Source organism: Schistocerca serialis, chromosome 2, assembly GCF_023864345.2.
Source record: "Schistocerca serialis cubense isolate TAMUIC-IGC-003099 chromosome 2, iqSchSeri2.2, whole genome shotgun sequence".
Classification (NCBI taxonomy): domain Eukaryota; kingdom Metazoa; phylum Arthropoda; class Insecta; order Orthoptera; family Acrididae; genus Schistocerca; species Schistocerca serialis.
The window spans coordinates 1,089,688,038-1,089,702,457 of record NC_064639.1 but is presented as its reverse complement, the minus strand read 5'-3'; the positions used below and the strand labels follow the sequence as shown (position 1 = coordinate 1,089,702,457).

The 14,420-nt window shown below is 43.5% G+C and overlaps 1 pseudogene; it reads right to left on the bottom strand.

Moving 5' to 3' along the window:
- Positions 1-7,133: 7,133 nt before the first annotated feature.
- On the bottom strand, positions 7,134-7,251 carry LOC126458995 (5S ribosomal RNA; annotated as a pseudogene).
- Positions 7,252-14,420: the final 7,169 nt, after the last annotated feature.

Genomic DNA, 14,420 nt, shown 5'->3' with positions numbered 1-14,420 from the left:
TTGAAAAATTTCAACGGACTGGGAACGTCACGGATGAACGTGCTGGAAAGGTAGGGCGACCGCGTACGGCAACCACAGAGGGCAACGCGCAGCTAGTGCAGCAGGTGATCCAACAGCGGCCTCGGGTTTCCGTTCGCCGTGTTGCAGCTGCGGTCCAAATGACACCAACGTCCACGTATCGTCTCATGCACCAGAGTTTACACCTCTATCCATACAAAATTCAAACGCGGCAACCCCTCAGCGCCGCTACCGTTGCTGCACGAGAGACATTCGCTAACAATATAGTGCACAGGATTGATGACGGCGATATGCATGTGGGCAGCATTTGGTTTACTGACGAAGCTTATTTTTACCTGGACGGCTTCGTCAATAAACAGAACTGGCGCATATGGGGAACCGAAAAGCCCCATGTTGCAGTCCCATCGTCCCTACATCCTCAAAAAATACTGGTCTGGGCCGCCATTTCTTCCAAAGGAATCATTGGCCCATTTTTCAGATCCGAAACGATTACTGCATCACGCTATCTGGACATTCTTCGTGAATTTGTGGCGGTACAAACTGCCTTAGACGACACTGCGAACACCTCGTGGTTTATGCAAGATGGTGCCTGGCCACATCGCACGGCCGACGTCTTTAATTTCCTGAATGAATATTTCGATGATCGTGTGATTGCTTTGGGCTATCCGAAACATACAGGAGGCGGCGTGGATTGGCCTCCCTATTCGCCAGACATGAACCCCTGTGACTTCTTTCTGTGGGGACACTTGAAAGACCAGGTGTACCGCCAGAATCCAGAAACAATTGAACAGCTGAAGAAGTACATCTCATCTGCATGTGAAGCCATTCCGCCAGACACGTTGTCAAGGGTTTCGGGTAATTTCATTCAGAGACTACGCCATATTATTGCTACGCATGGTGGATATGTGGAAAACACCCTGTATTATATTAAGGAAACTTAATACAACAGTATTGACAATGCACACAGCAGAATGGCTTCGGTATCTAGTGAGACGAGACAACGAAAGATAAAATTCACAAGGAATAACAAAATACCGAAATACAAAAATGTTAGACGAACGAAATTAATCCAGCGATTAGATAGGAGGTCTTAGGAGTCGATACACTCACGTAAATTCGCAAATTTAAAGTAAGAGCACAGGTGCATTATTTAGAGAATTATCTCACAAACTGTTCATACATGCAGAATGGGCAGTAATACGTGGTGACGACAACAGGTGCATGCGAGTGGCTCTTTGTGCTTTGTGGTGGAGCATGTGAGGCAGTCGCAAATCTGTGTCATTCCAAGGGGTGGAGGCCCGTTACTCAAAGCGTTGGACGAGGCTCTTCTATGTCTTGCTATACGGAGCATCCGCTTAAGTAACAGCCATAAGATTAAATTAGCAAGTTTTGCACTGTACACAACATCACAACGGTACACGGCAATCTTGACATTAAATCTTTCCCATCATCGAAAATTAAAATTAATGACCCGCCAGGTTAAGCGAGAGCGCTAAAGCGCTGCTTCCTGGACACGGGTAGGCGTGTCGGCCCCGGATCGAATCCGCCTGGCAGCTTAACGGCTGAGGCTGGTATGCCAGCCAGCCTGGATGTGGTTTTTAGGCGGTCTTCCACATTCCACTAGGTGAATATCGGGCTGGTTCCCACGTCCCGCCTCAGTTACACGGCTCGCAGACGTCTGAACACATTCGCACTATTCCATGGATTACACTAGACACAGACATTTGGGGTACACTAATTCCGTCCTGGTGGGTATGGGCTGGGGGCAGGAAGGGCATCCGGCCACCCCTTAAACATTAACCATGCCAAATCCGATTCACCATAGTGACCCTGCATCATTGCGGGGCAAAGGCACAAGCAAAAATATCGAAAATTAAAATTAATGCTGATGTGCAACTGTGAAATATTTAATAAAAAGGTCTTTAGCTTGATGTCTGTCCTCAATTTACTTCATCACAAATCAAGGCAAAGCAAAACACGATCTCCACTACAAACGTTAAGTGCTGACACTGACCCAAACAATCTCGTTAAACATAATTTAAACAAACCTCGTTCCCCCAAAAAGTTTATTTTTAAAAATCGTCCTGTACTCGATCATAGGTCTGCAAGTATGATGGTTCAAATGGTTCAAATGGCTCTGAGCACTATGGGACTTAACTTCTAAGGTCATCAGTCCCCTAGAACTTAGAACTACTTAAACCTAACTAATCTAAGGACATCACACACATCCATGCCCGAGGCAGTATTCGAACCTGCAATTATGATGTTCTAAGCGACATGTGCACTATGCATAGCAAATTCAGAAAGAGTGACGTTTTCCAAACTATACGACACATTCTAGCAACACAGGCCTGTGCCAATACGAAAGTGACACAGAAGCAAACAAACTTCCTAACATAAATACGATCAAGATCGCTCCTCGCTCTATTGGAAAAACCTGTATCTGACAAGAACTCTAAACACCTCAGCCCCAGGGCATAATTTGCAGCTTGCGGTGGGCCAAAAACCTCATAATATCGCCTTTAGTGCAATCTGTGACCACGCAGAACATAAAAGCCATAAATCCTCTCCCCCCATGCCGCACATGCTAGAGTCATCTCCAACGTCATAATTCGTTACACCCTTCAAAACTCTAATACAAATGGCAGAAATTAATGGTTTTTGCAAAAAAAAAAATAAATTGTCAGCTAACAACAAAAAGAAACTTGTTTCACGCAACGTACGGAAGGTTAGGTTTGCTTACGTTAGGTTAAACGCTGTTAAAAGAAAATGAGGTGGGGTATCGTGGGTAAAGCACCTTTTTGGAGGATCAATACATATTGCTTTCTTAACGCTCGCCAATGAGAATAAAAACACACTTCGACAGCATTTCATTATCTAAAAAATTTGTAAAACATGCAGTATGGGATTACTGTGCCACGTAATTGTGAGATAGGGAAACATGGGCGTACATACATCCACAAAATGATTGGCCAGTCCGTCAAGTCCCAACGCTCTACGCATAATTTTACTACTGACTTTGTTTTACATGTAGTGACGTAACAAGACTGTTACGCCACTTGAGGTAGCCGATTGAAAGAAAGGCACGCGTACACACACGCCGACGGGCGTCAAGTCTGGAACAGGATAACTATTGAATGGTAGCAAGAAAAGTACGTAGCTGCTTTATACTTAACTTTTATTATGTGATGAATACAGCGTTCTTCTTGAGACATTTATACTATAACTCTCAAAGTAGGTAAGGCTAATGGCGCCTTGCTAGGTCGTAGCCATGGACTTAGCAGAAGGCTATTCTAACTGTCTCTCGGCAAATGAGAGGAAGGCTTCGTTCGTATTGTCGCTAGCAAGGTCGTCGTACAACTGGGGCGAGTGCCATATCGTATCTCGAGACCTGCCTTGTGGTGGCGCTAGGTCTGCGATCACACAGTGGCGACACGCGGGTCCGACATGTACTAAATGGACCGCGGCCGATTTAAGCTACCACCTAGCAAGTGTGGTGTCTGGCGGTGACACCACATTACACACATTTTATTGATTAACTGATGGCTGCAGGACAGCTTAACGAAACGCATAATCGATCCTCAAAAATGATATACGTGCAAACTGTGGAAACCACAGGTATTAAAAGGAATATGACACAAACAAAAACTTATGGTTTGAAAAATGGATGAGACAGAGCTGTACTGGATTCATTTGTTGTCGCTACCAGATACGGCTATAAGCGACCATCTTGGTATGAAAGAATGAAAAATACCTCATTGAGACACAGAGACACATTTACTGGTATATTCATTGCACGTCTAATGGATATACCAGTAAATCGGTTTACATTTCTCAGTTAGTGAGACATTTGAGCAGTGTTATTTATTCTTTCATGCCAAGATGATGTGTTGTGACGGAAAGTGATAGTAAAGGTAAATGAATACAGTACAGCACTGTGTCATGCATTTTCAAAACATAGTACTGTTGTTGATAGCTGCCTGAAAAAGAAAGTGAGAACTTCCAGGTAGGAGAACATAACATTTTAAAAGCTGTGACGGAACACACCGCTTCTTCAGCGTTCCCCATCCCGGCCAAGTCGTCTCTGACATCGTCATACTTTAGTGTAGGACTGTCCTCAGTCTGCCCTCGCGTTCTATATATTCTTGAGCCACGACAGTTGACTAGAGCCTGGGGCTGGATATGGAATTTCGATTATTTCCACTGCTCCATTTTCCTCCTCCCTTGATTGACCTTGCACTCCATTTCCTGGCTGGGAACTCTCATCGTAATGTCTGGGTTTTTCATTTCACCAATTAGTTCTCTGATTTTGACACCAGCTGCTGTTGTTACTTCCAACTACATTACGATAAGTGCACTGATTCTCTTGTGAGTTACTGCACTGATATTTTCCTGTTGTGACACTAACTCTCCTATCTTCTTGCACGTACACGTAGAAATCTGGCAGAATTAGTTTGTTTGCGTCCAGGTTACTATTTTCAACACAGAGCAGAGATCTTTAATGCCCTTTTTAATATGTCCATCTAAAACGCCACAGGAAAAATACTCAGGTTGTAAGTAGGCTGTTAGGCTGTTTAGGTTTTTTTATTGGTAACACCACCTCTGTATGAAAATCACTGGCTGTGCTGTGTGCAGTCTGTGGCTGCTTTGCATTGTTGTAATACTCGCCATTGTAGTGTTAGGCAGCTGGATGTGAACAGCGCGTAGCGTTGCGCAGTTGGAGGTGAGCCGCCAGCAGTGGTGGATGTGGGGAGAGAGAGGGCGGAGTTTTGAAATTTGTCATGAACTGCTATATTTATATATGATGGTACCAAGGTAAATACATTGTTTGTTCTCTATTAATATCTTTCATTTGCTAACTATCCCTATCAGTAGTTAGTGCCTTCCATAGTTTGAATCTTTTATTTAGCTGGCAGTAGTGGCGCTCGCTGTATTGCAGTAGCTTGAGCAGCGAAGATTTTTGTGAGGTAAGTGATTTGTGAAAGGTATAGTTTAATGTTAGTCAGGGCCATTCTTTTGTAGGGAATTTTGAAAGTCAGATTGCGTTGCGCTAACAAAATATTGTGTGTCAGTTTAAGCACAGTCGTGTATAAATTGTTCAAAGGGAAGTTTCAAGGTATACAATGAAAGTGAAGTTTATTGCATCACAAAAAACTAGACTTTTCCAACGGGAGTTCAGATAAAAATTGAACATTGTAACACCCCAAGAAACCCGAAAACCCAAATAAGAATGTCATGATAATTTGAAGAAGGGAACAGTGTTATCCTGACAGGAACGACAACTTTGACAATAATATAACACCTTAAAGTTTTGATGAATACCAATTTCAGTAATTAATGAGTATGTCATGATATAAAGCTAGACAGAAAGAAAGGTTTTTTTAATTAGCAATCAAACATCTTAGCTATAACTGCAAATTAGTACGACGAAAGTTATGTCCAAAGTAATATGTTGGTCAGAGATAACATTTATTGTGAAAGAGAGTTGTAAACGCGGTGAAAAGGAAATTCAATGCGTCTACAATGCTCGAACATGGAAAAGTTAGTCGCTTGCTAGCTTACTTGCTATCAAGTCGAGAGAGAGCACCGTTTGTTATAGTACTACAAACGGAACGCTACGAGACTGTTTCTTTTTTTAAAAAAAGTAATATTGTGTGATAGAGATGCACAGACTTTGTTGTCAGTTATTCTGACTTGAGAACTTGAACTTAAGTGATATTCTGATAATCTACGACTAGTTAATGAACTTTAATTATTGGAGATATTATTGTTGGACACAACCTTCATCAAAGTGAACATTTACAACGAAGAATGGACATAGAATCGAAGACTGCAATACCTGATTAGCCTGGAGTAGGAAACATTGATACGACGACACGAAGATAATACGAATACGCCGATTGTAAAAGTTGTAATTCTCACGATCACCGAACTGAAAATCTCACGTGTTGGCTCCATCATTAATTGACCTGTGTGATAGTTGATGATCAAAATTAATTAACTGTGAACATTTTAATTGAAGGAGTGACTTGATGAATATTGAGCATTGAAAGAAGTGTTTTGCCGAAATAATATCACGACGCACGAAAGCAAGATAGCATTATAGATTATCTCAGGATATGCGTCGTGCCGTAGTGAACAGTTCTGCATAGCAAAGTAACAACTACTAATACTGAACCGCAAATGAATTTTTCCTCGCTTCAGTGCTGTGAAACGACGCCGGTGATGAGTGATTCACTCAATACTGCAATAACCAACTAACCGGGCATGGCAAATCATCATAAAACCATAACAGACAATTAAAATCAGCAGTTCGCATCGCTGAGAAGACTGTGCGGACTCGCAAACGGACTTTCATACATTACGCGAGGAACAATTTTCTTTAGAGATTTTCAGGTGCTGTTCCACGTTATCCGACGGGGACAACCATCACTGCGCGTCGCGTCCACCGACCGAGCTGTAGCAATAGCGGCTCAACATCAACAGCGACAACAAAAGGGGAAAGGGAACGTCACAATAAGCAACAATAAAATAGTATCTGAGGTAGAAGACCTGATAATGTCGCAGTACATTAAACCTCCAAACACTATGGTTCCTGCACTAAGTTTGTTATAACTAGAGTCTGGAAGGGACACTTCAACGTTATAGTCCCGAGAGCACAAGAAATTAAGTTTGGCATAGCCGATGACAAGAACGATAAAAACATTACCAAGTTCAATTGACGTTGGGTACACGTTTCCTCCTTGTAGAGGCCACACTGGCTGCTGACGGATAGTAAAGTTGATGCGGATGACAATGTAGCAGGGATGTTGGTTCCAGAATGGGATTCTGATTGCTGGAATGTTTCCACTCAGAATAAAATGACCCTTAGTGGTCAGAGCACTGACGCAAATACTGACCGTGCCCCAAGATGTTGCACTCCGCCGTCAGGCCACGAGTGGCCTACCGGGACCAGCCGACCGCCGTGTCATCCTCAGGGGAGGATGCGGATAGAAGGGGCGAGGGGTCAGCACACCGCTCTCCCGGTCGTTATGTGGTATTCTTGACCGAAGCCGCTGCTATTCGGTCGAGTAGCTCCTCAATTGCCATCACGAGGCTGAGTGCACCCCGAAAAATGGCAACAGCGCATGACGGCCTGGATGATCACCCATCCAAGTGCCGGCCACGCCCGACAGCGCTTAACTTCGGTGATCTCACGGGAACCGGTGTATCCACTGCGGCAAGGCCGTTGCCCCTAGGATATTGGCTGTACTATTTTCGGTCATGGGGACCATGGAAGACAAAGTGTCCCCAGGACCAAAACCTACAGCAAGATACTAATTTTGTTTTAGCATCTTGTCGAAAAACATTGAATAAGTTGCAGCAGTTTAAAAGAGAAAAATATTTTGCATGCTGTAGGTTAACTTTTCTTTTTTGTTTTCTTTACTTGTGCACCTAGACACGTTTCCCCTTATTTACAACGCATCTTCAGTGGATGTCAGTTCAGCGTTCAAATGGTTCAAATGGCTCTGAGCACTATGGGACTCAACTGCTGAGGTCATTAGTCCCCTAGAACTTAGAACTAGTTAAACCTAACTAACCTAAAGACATCGCAAACATCGATGCCCGAGGCAGGATTCGAACCTGCGACCGCAGCGGTCTTACAGTTCCAGACTGCAGCGCCTTTAGTCAGTTCAGCGTCTAATTCATTATTCGTAAGCCAAAGAGCTTACTCTCATGTGGAAAACAGGTTGAAAGTTGTTTGCAGTTTTCCTTGTGGTCACCCTATTTTCGCAACATATCGCTGTAACTCCCATTTTCTGTGTCTAGGGTCTCTAGACAAAGGTAATGGCAGTTACAGTGAAACAGAGCGACCACAAGAAAAACTATAAGCTTTCAACCAATTACTTACAAATAATGAATTAGACGATGATATGGCACCCACTGGGGATGCATTGTAAATGAGGCGAAACATGCCTGGGTGCACAAGTAAAATAAAGAAAAAGCTCATGTTCAGCACGGAAAAGGCGTTTTTGTTCTTAACTACTGCAATTTATATGCAGCTTTTACAAAAGGAACCACTACAAGGAACTTGTTACATTGAATAAGATTGGAAGCATGTTGCTCCTATTGGCGCAGCTTTTGTGATACAGACTAGTGCAATTTCATAATTCCAGATTATGTAAGGATCGTACAATGTCTTGTGACTGCTGAAAGTTTTTCGATTACGTCCCTGCTCATATGGCTACTCATTAATTCCAACTTCCTTTATATTAACACGAAATTCATCAGGCTGTCTGTAGACTGTCTAATAGGTTTCAATATGCAAGTCATCACCTGCGTCATAAGTGAAGAATTTCCCCAATGAGATGAAATGCTTATCGTAAAAGTTCAGCCCATTGATGGATACAGACTCTGATGCCACTGTAGAGGACAAGGGGTTATTGTTAGGAAATGTGGTGCGAAACTGTAATTTAGTGTGCCACACCCTACAGCCCCGGCCACGTCACCCACTCCAGTCATCCTATTACACCACGAACAGTTCTATCACAATGCCCTATCTTGTGTAACACTAGTTCACGAACTCTTAGAAATATTTGTTGAGTACAACCAGCGGTAATTTTTCTTGCCTGGTGGCCGATAATGCCCCAGCTACCTTCTCTGGGGTCCGGTTGGTGAGTCTTCTACTCTGGTGGTAGTGATTGCTTTCTCGTTCCGCGCACTCTAAGCACAGTATTCTGGGGACGTAGTGCAGACCGCCGGTCACGGCTTTGGCGTGTTGTTTCATCGTTGCATTTGGTTTATCGGACGCCAGGTAGCTTCAGCAAGATTACAATTAGTCATTCGCTAGACTGCTACTAGTCTGAGTTACCATTCTGTGAAGTAAATGCAACTCTTGGCTGCCTATCTCATCGCTCGCGAAAGTGTTTGTTTCGGGACCTTCTCAGAGGTCGGTTCCTGGAGCACCGTCTGGATCAGTTGCTTGTTTTTTTAATTAACTTTTGCTATTATATTTGCTGTTTTACAGAAGGTTTCAAATTTTTTTTATATTATTGCCGTTTGTGGCGTGTAAGGTCTTCAGCCGTGATTGTGGTCATTTGTCTTAAAATTCTAATTTGGTATTTGTATTTTAGCAGTAAGCCTTAAAACCTTATTTACTGCCTTTCCTGGGATCTGATGCTGTCTGCTGTGTTTGTGGCGACTTGCCTTTAATATTTCAATACCTGTAATTTGTAAGTTGCAGCGAGTTTTAAACAATTCTTAATTTATTGCCATTCCTGGCGTGTAAGGCCTTCTGCCCAGATCACAGTGGCTTGCTTTCAAAACATTATCTGTTTTATCTGTATTTAATGGTGACTTGCTAAATTGTAACTCACTGAAATCACTATTATTTACAAACTTGTTTATTCCTTCATTAAATTACATGTAGTATTTTTTATTTATTGTTGAGTCTGGAATGACTGGTTTAAAATAAATTGTGTGAAACTGTAAAAGGCAACAAATACTAACTAATTACAGCCCAGTCCACAATCGTAACCGAATCCTGCCTTCCCTTGACTACCAGGTTTCATTACTGCTCCAACCCACGACTGCTTTTCGACTGAGTACTTTATGGAGATGTGCCTCCTGCTGGAACGACACTTGTATTCGACGCAGCTGTTCCTGCCTCAATGACTGTCCCAGTAGTCACAATTCCACAAAAAACACCATTGGGAAACCTGTCACACTACAGTTGCTCCGCAAAATGTTGCGTGTGTCGGACCTTGATGTTGCCCTCCTGGAAGAAATTCATCCACTGATGTTTCCGGCTACCTTGGCTATGCTGTGTGCTGACAATGGTGCTGGAATGGATCTAATCCTAAAAGAAGTCATTTTGGTTAGCAAAGTGACTCATATACTTTCGGCTAGAGATAAGGAGTTTGTATCCTGCCTGAGACGCCATGCTAAACCCGCAGGAAGGACAGGTAGTTTAAATTGTGGAAAGAGGCCAAAATTAGTGGCTGTCAGTTACACTCGAACATACAGCTTTATTTATTTGACCAAACATTACAAGAGCCCAGAAAATTAAAAAAACAAACAAACACAGCATTAATTTACTGGTTGAATGCGCCATACAATCTTGCCTTAGGGCAAGATCACTTTAATTTAAAATCGGCTGACAGCCAATAACATAAGACTCAAACCAAAATCAGAAATTTAATAGGCAGAAGGCCTAAGTTCTTTCAATTAGGCCGAAGACCCAAACAATCTCGCACCTTAAGAGCAAAACAACTTTAATTTAAAAAAAAAAAAAAAAAAATGGGCTGAAGGCCCATCTCTTAAGACTCAAACGAAAATAAATTTTTAAAAGGCCTTATCTTAGAACAGTTCTTTAATTAAGCTGAAGGCCCAAACATTCTTATGCCTTAAGGACAAAACAGCCTTAATTTAAAAATCAGCTAGAAGCCATACAAATACAAACAAAAAGGACAAATAAGAAAAGGCAGTACACGCAACGGCGCTCAGAAGTTTCTGAGGGTAGGCCTGGAATTCAAACACTAACGCTTGCTTAGGTGAGACAGGCAGTCGGTCCGACCATTCTCGATCTGACGACAACCCAACCGCCAGACAGTCAATGAACCCACCCAACCAGCACACAACACGGAGTTCAATGGAACAACGTAGAAGGTATTGGCACCCACAATCAATTATACATTGAGCTATCAAACTACACACCGTGCTGCATAGCGACAACACAATGAGGAAAATACACTGCCTGAATTTACGTCAACGGCCAGGGCAGGTAACTGGGACGTTAACGGCCATAAGCCAGATTCCGCTGGTGCACTTCATTTCGAAATAACCAAGTACAGTTAAAGTCCACCGGAGGGTGTATAAACTTGCCAGCTTGAAAACACACATTGTTGCTCGCGGGAATGTCCCAACAGCTGACAACGAATTCCAAACGACACAGTGTGAACAGTCGTGACTTGCTGATGGATTAAGTCAAAACTCAACTTTCGTGTCCAGGATCGGTGAGCCACCGACCTTGTAGCAATGGGAACAGCACCACACACTCCGACCGAGCGTGGACGCTGCCAGCGGCCTCGGCCAAAATACGCACCACGGAGATTTCCTCGCTGCTCCACGCCAACCGACCAACTGCCAGGCCCGGAAACAGTGAAAGGACCAGATATACGTCGGCCGATGAGATGACCAACCGAACGACCAACCAACGGAAGTCCCGCTCCAATTTCCCTCTGTCGGACAGTTCATGTGTGTCGCCAGCGGTCGGCGAGCACTGGCTGTCGGCGCTTCACTGCTGCTGCATGCCAGCTGCACTGCTGGTCCGTCTCCAACTGACTGCCAGACACACGACGACCCGGAAATACTATCGGTCGTTCCAGAGATGGTACGACAGTGCACTTATCGATACGCGCCGCTGCTGCCGCTCACGGGCAAGAAAGGCAGGAAGTTAGTGAGCTGTGCGCGGCTCACTGCCCACTCGTTTAATACAGGGTGCCTAGGAAGCTGGTTTCTCTGATCGCTAGACAACAATTCAAGCAAATCACATTAATGGAACTCATTACAGAAAGTTAAATTGACAATACTTACCACTGCATATTCGCAAAGACGTGTCACAAGCAAATGGCAGCATGCAAATAATCAGTGTCGTTCGGTACATAAAATTTCAAGACAAGCAAAACAATACAGTTTATAAGTCACTACTGTAGCGTTTGTATGACTGCTCTTCTTCCACTCCGGCCACGCCTAGGTGGCGCGGCGCTTATATTCTTTCCGTGTAGAGGCCGCTCCCCTCTCAGTGTTGTCCTAGGGAGCGTAGCATTGGTTGACGGTCGTCTCACAGCTCTCTCTGCTCTTCCATTCCTCACCGTCGTGCCGGCGCTTGTCGTTACTCTGGAACAAAGGAAAGGAATGAAGATTGGGGATAAACATCCTTTCGACATCGAGGCCATTAGGGACGGAGTACAAGTGCGGATGGGTCAAGGATGGGGTAGGAAATCGGCCATTACCTTTCAAAGGAACCATCCTGGCTTTTTCCTGGAGCAATTTAGGGAACTCACGGAAAATCTAAATCTGGATGGCCGGAACCGTCGTCCACCCGAATGCGAATCCATTGTGCTGACCACTGCGCACCTTGCTCGGTTCAGCTAGATGTCTGAATCATCTATGTTTACGCTTGCATGGGCATGGCTAGACGGCGGGAACGGTCACGATTCTCTTCAGTAGAAATCGCTACTTTGTTTCTGGGCCGTTACGACCTTATTATTTTTGGAAATTTGTGGTAAGATCTTATGGGACCAAACTGCTGAGGTCATCGGTCCCTAAGCTTACACACTCCTTAATCTAACTTAAACTAATTTACGCTAAGGACGACACACACACCCATGGCCGAGGGAGGACTCGAACCTCCGACGGGGGGAGCCGCACGGACCGTGACAAGACGCCTGAGACCGCGTGGATATTATTTTTGGTGGCGACTTCAGTTGCGTATTATTCCCGAACAACCAACATCCCCATTTCACCACATGTCAGGAACTCAAGATGCTAGTGCACGAACTAAACCTTTCCAGCACTTGGGACTGAATGTATGTTTATCGGCCTGGCTTTAAGTAAGTCAGCAGTCATTTAACGAGTCGTCTTCTCTGTGCCTATGTTTTCTCAGGGCCCACAGCTGCCACACTTGACTCTGAGTTATGGCCTGCAGTCTTCTCTGATCGTATCGCTTATATTTGCACTGTTCCCCTCCAGCAACAGAGAATGTGGCACATGGAGGCTGAATGTCGCACATCTCCAGCATCTAGAATGCAAACAGCTCGTTGAGACCACTTGTAACATCTGCGGGAGACGCCCTTCAGCATGTCCTTCGACGCCCCGGTAGTACCCATGAAAACATGCAATGGCACTGACATACCATCGAGTATTATTTCACAATACAATGTCCAGAAAAGTTAGTAGGCATCAGTCTTCTGACTGTTCTGGACATCGTCAACTTCAGGTGATGGTGCTGTTCTGAAGATGGCGTAAGACTAGACCGAAACCAGTCATTTTAAATGAAATAACCATTGCGATATAGACTGTTTTCACTCATTTTAAATAGCTTACAAGATCGCTGACCCGCGAAAAGGTTGCCAAAATTTTTGGATAAATTTGCAAAATGAAAATTGAGTCTTCTTCGTTCTGTACTAAGGTTAAATACTTTTGATAAGATCCAACTAAACAGAACAGAACATTGACAGGTTATAAAAAAGTGTTGAAGGCGACTGCTTGTGACAAGTGAGAAATCCGGGTTCCAGACCCGCCCCAGCACAAATTTTCAGTGTCGTCATGCCATTACACAACTGAAGGTTGTCCATGTTAGCGAATGCGAATACATTTCATGCGCAGTCAGTTAAAGTCTTATGAGAGACTTGTAGAACGAAAATGCTAACACACACAACAGAAGCAATCATTACATGATTAATGTGAAGAAATGACACATTTGAGCATTCACACACAAATGAATACGCAGAATAGCAAATAGACTGAAAAACAAGAATTCACAGAGCATAGAGAACAAGAAACATGCTCTAGTCATATTAATAAACACCAGCAGAAAACCCGAACAGATACAATGGAGCTGGTGTATACCAATTGGAATGCCTAGACTGCAGATCGGTGTATCCGGGATAACAGAAAGAAATTTGAAAACTAGATGGAAACAACATCTAAGAAGCTGGAAATATAAAAGCAGCCTTACTACCTCTGCTGAATACCTAATAAAGCACTGACATGGACCATTTCACACGGACAGGATGTGAAAATTGCGAGGATGAACAATCACAACAGGAAACTCTCAACACCACAGGAAAAATTTCACATACAAGAGCCCTTGTAATGAACAAGAAAGTAATAAATGATGAAATAAAAAAAAGGTTCAAATAGCTCTAAGCACTATGGGACTTAACATCTGGGGTCATCAGTCCCCTAGAACTTAGAACTACTTAAACCTAACTGACCTAAGGACATCACACACGTCCATGCCGGAGGCAGGATTCGAGCCTGCGACCGTAGCAGCAGCGCGGTTCCGGACTGAAGCACCTAGAACCGGTCGGCCACAGCGGCCCTCAATGATAAAATCAATATAAGGAACAGCTCATTAACCATATTAGTCACAAGAAAATTCTATTCGCAAATAAAAAGTAGTGAAAACAGTGTGCCACAATAATAACAGCCTTTCATTTACTTGCATTAGACGAGAGGCCCATTATAAGAATATCAAAGTTGCAAAAACCTTTTAAAATACTGCGTCCCGGAATGTTGGCCTTAGATGTTATTTACTGCATTGTGTCTTTCTGTAATTAGAAAGAAATTCATTGTTTAACTAATAATCCAGTGAGTGAGTAATCGACAGAGGAACAGTGTACGGTTTACGATATTCA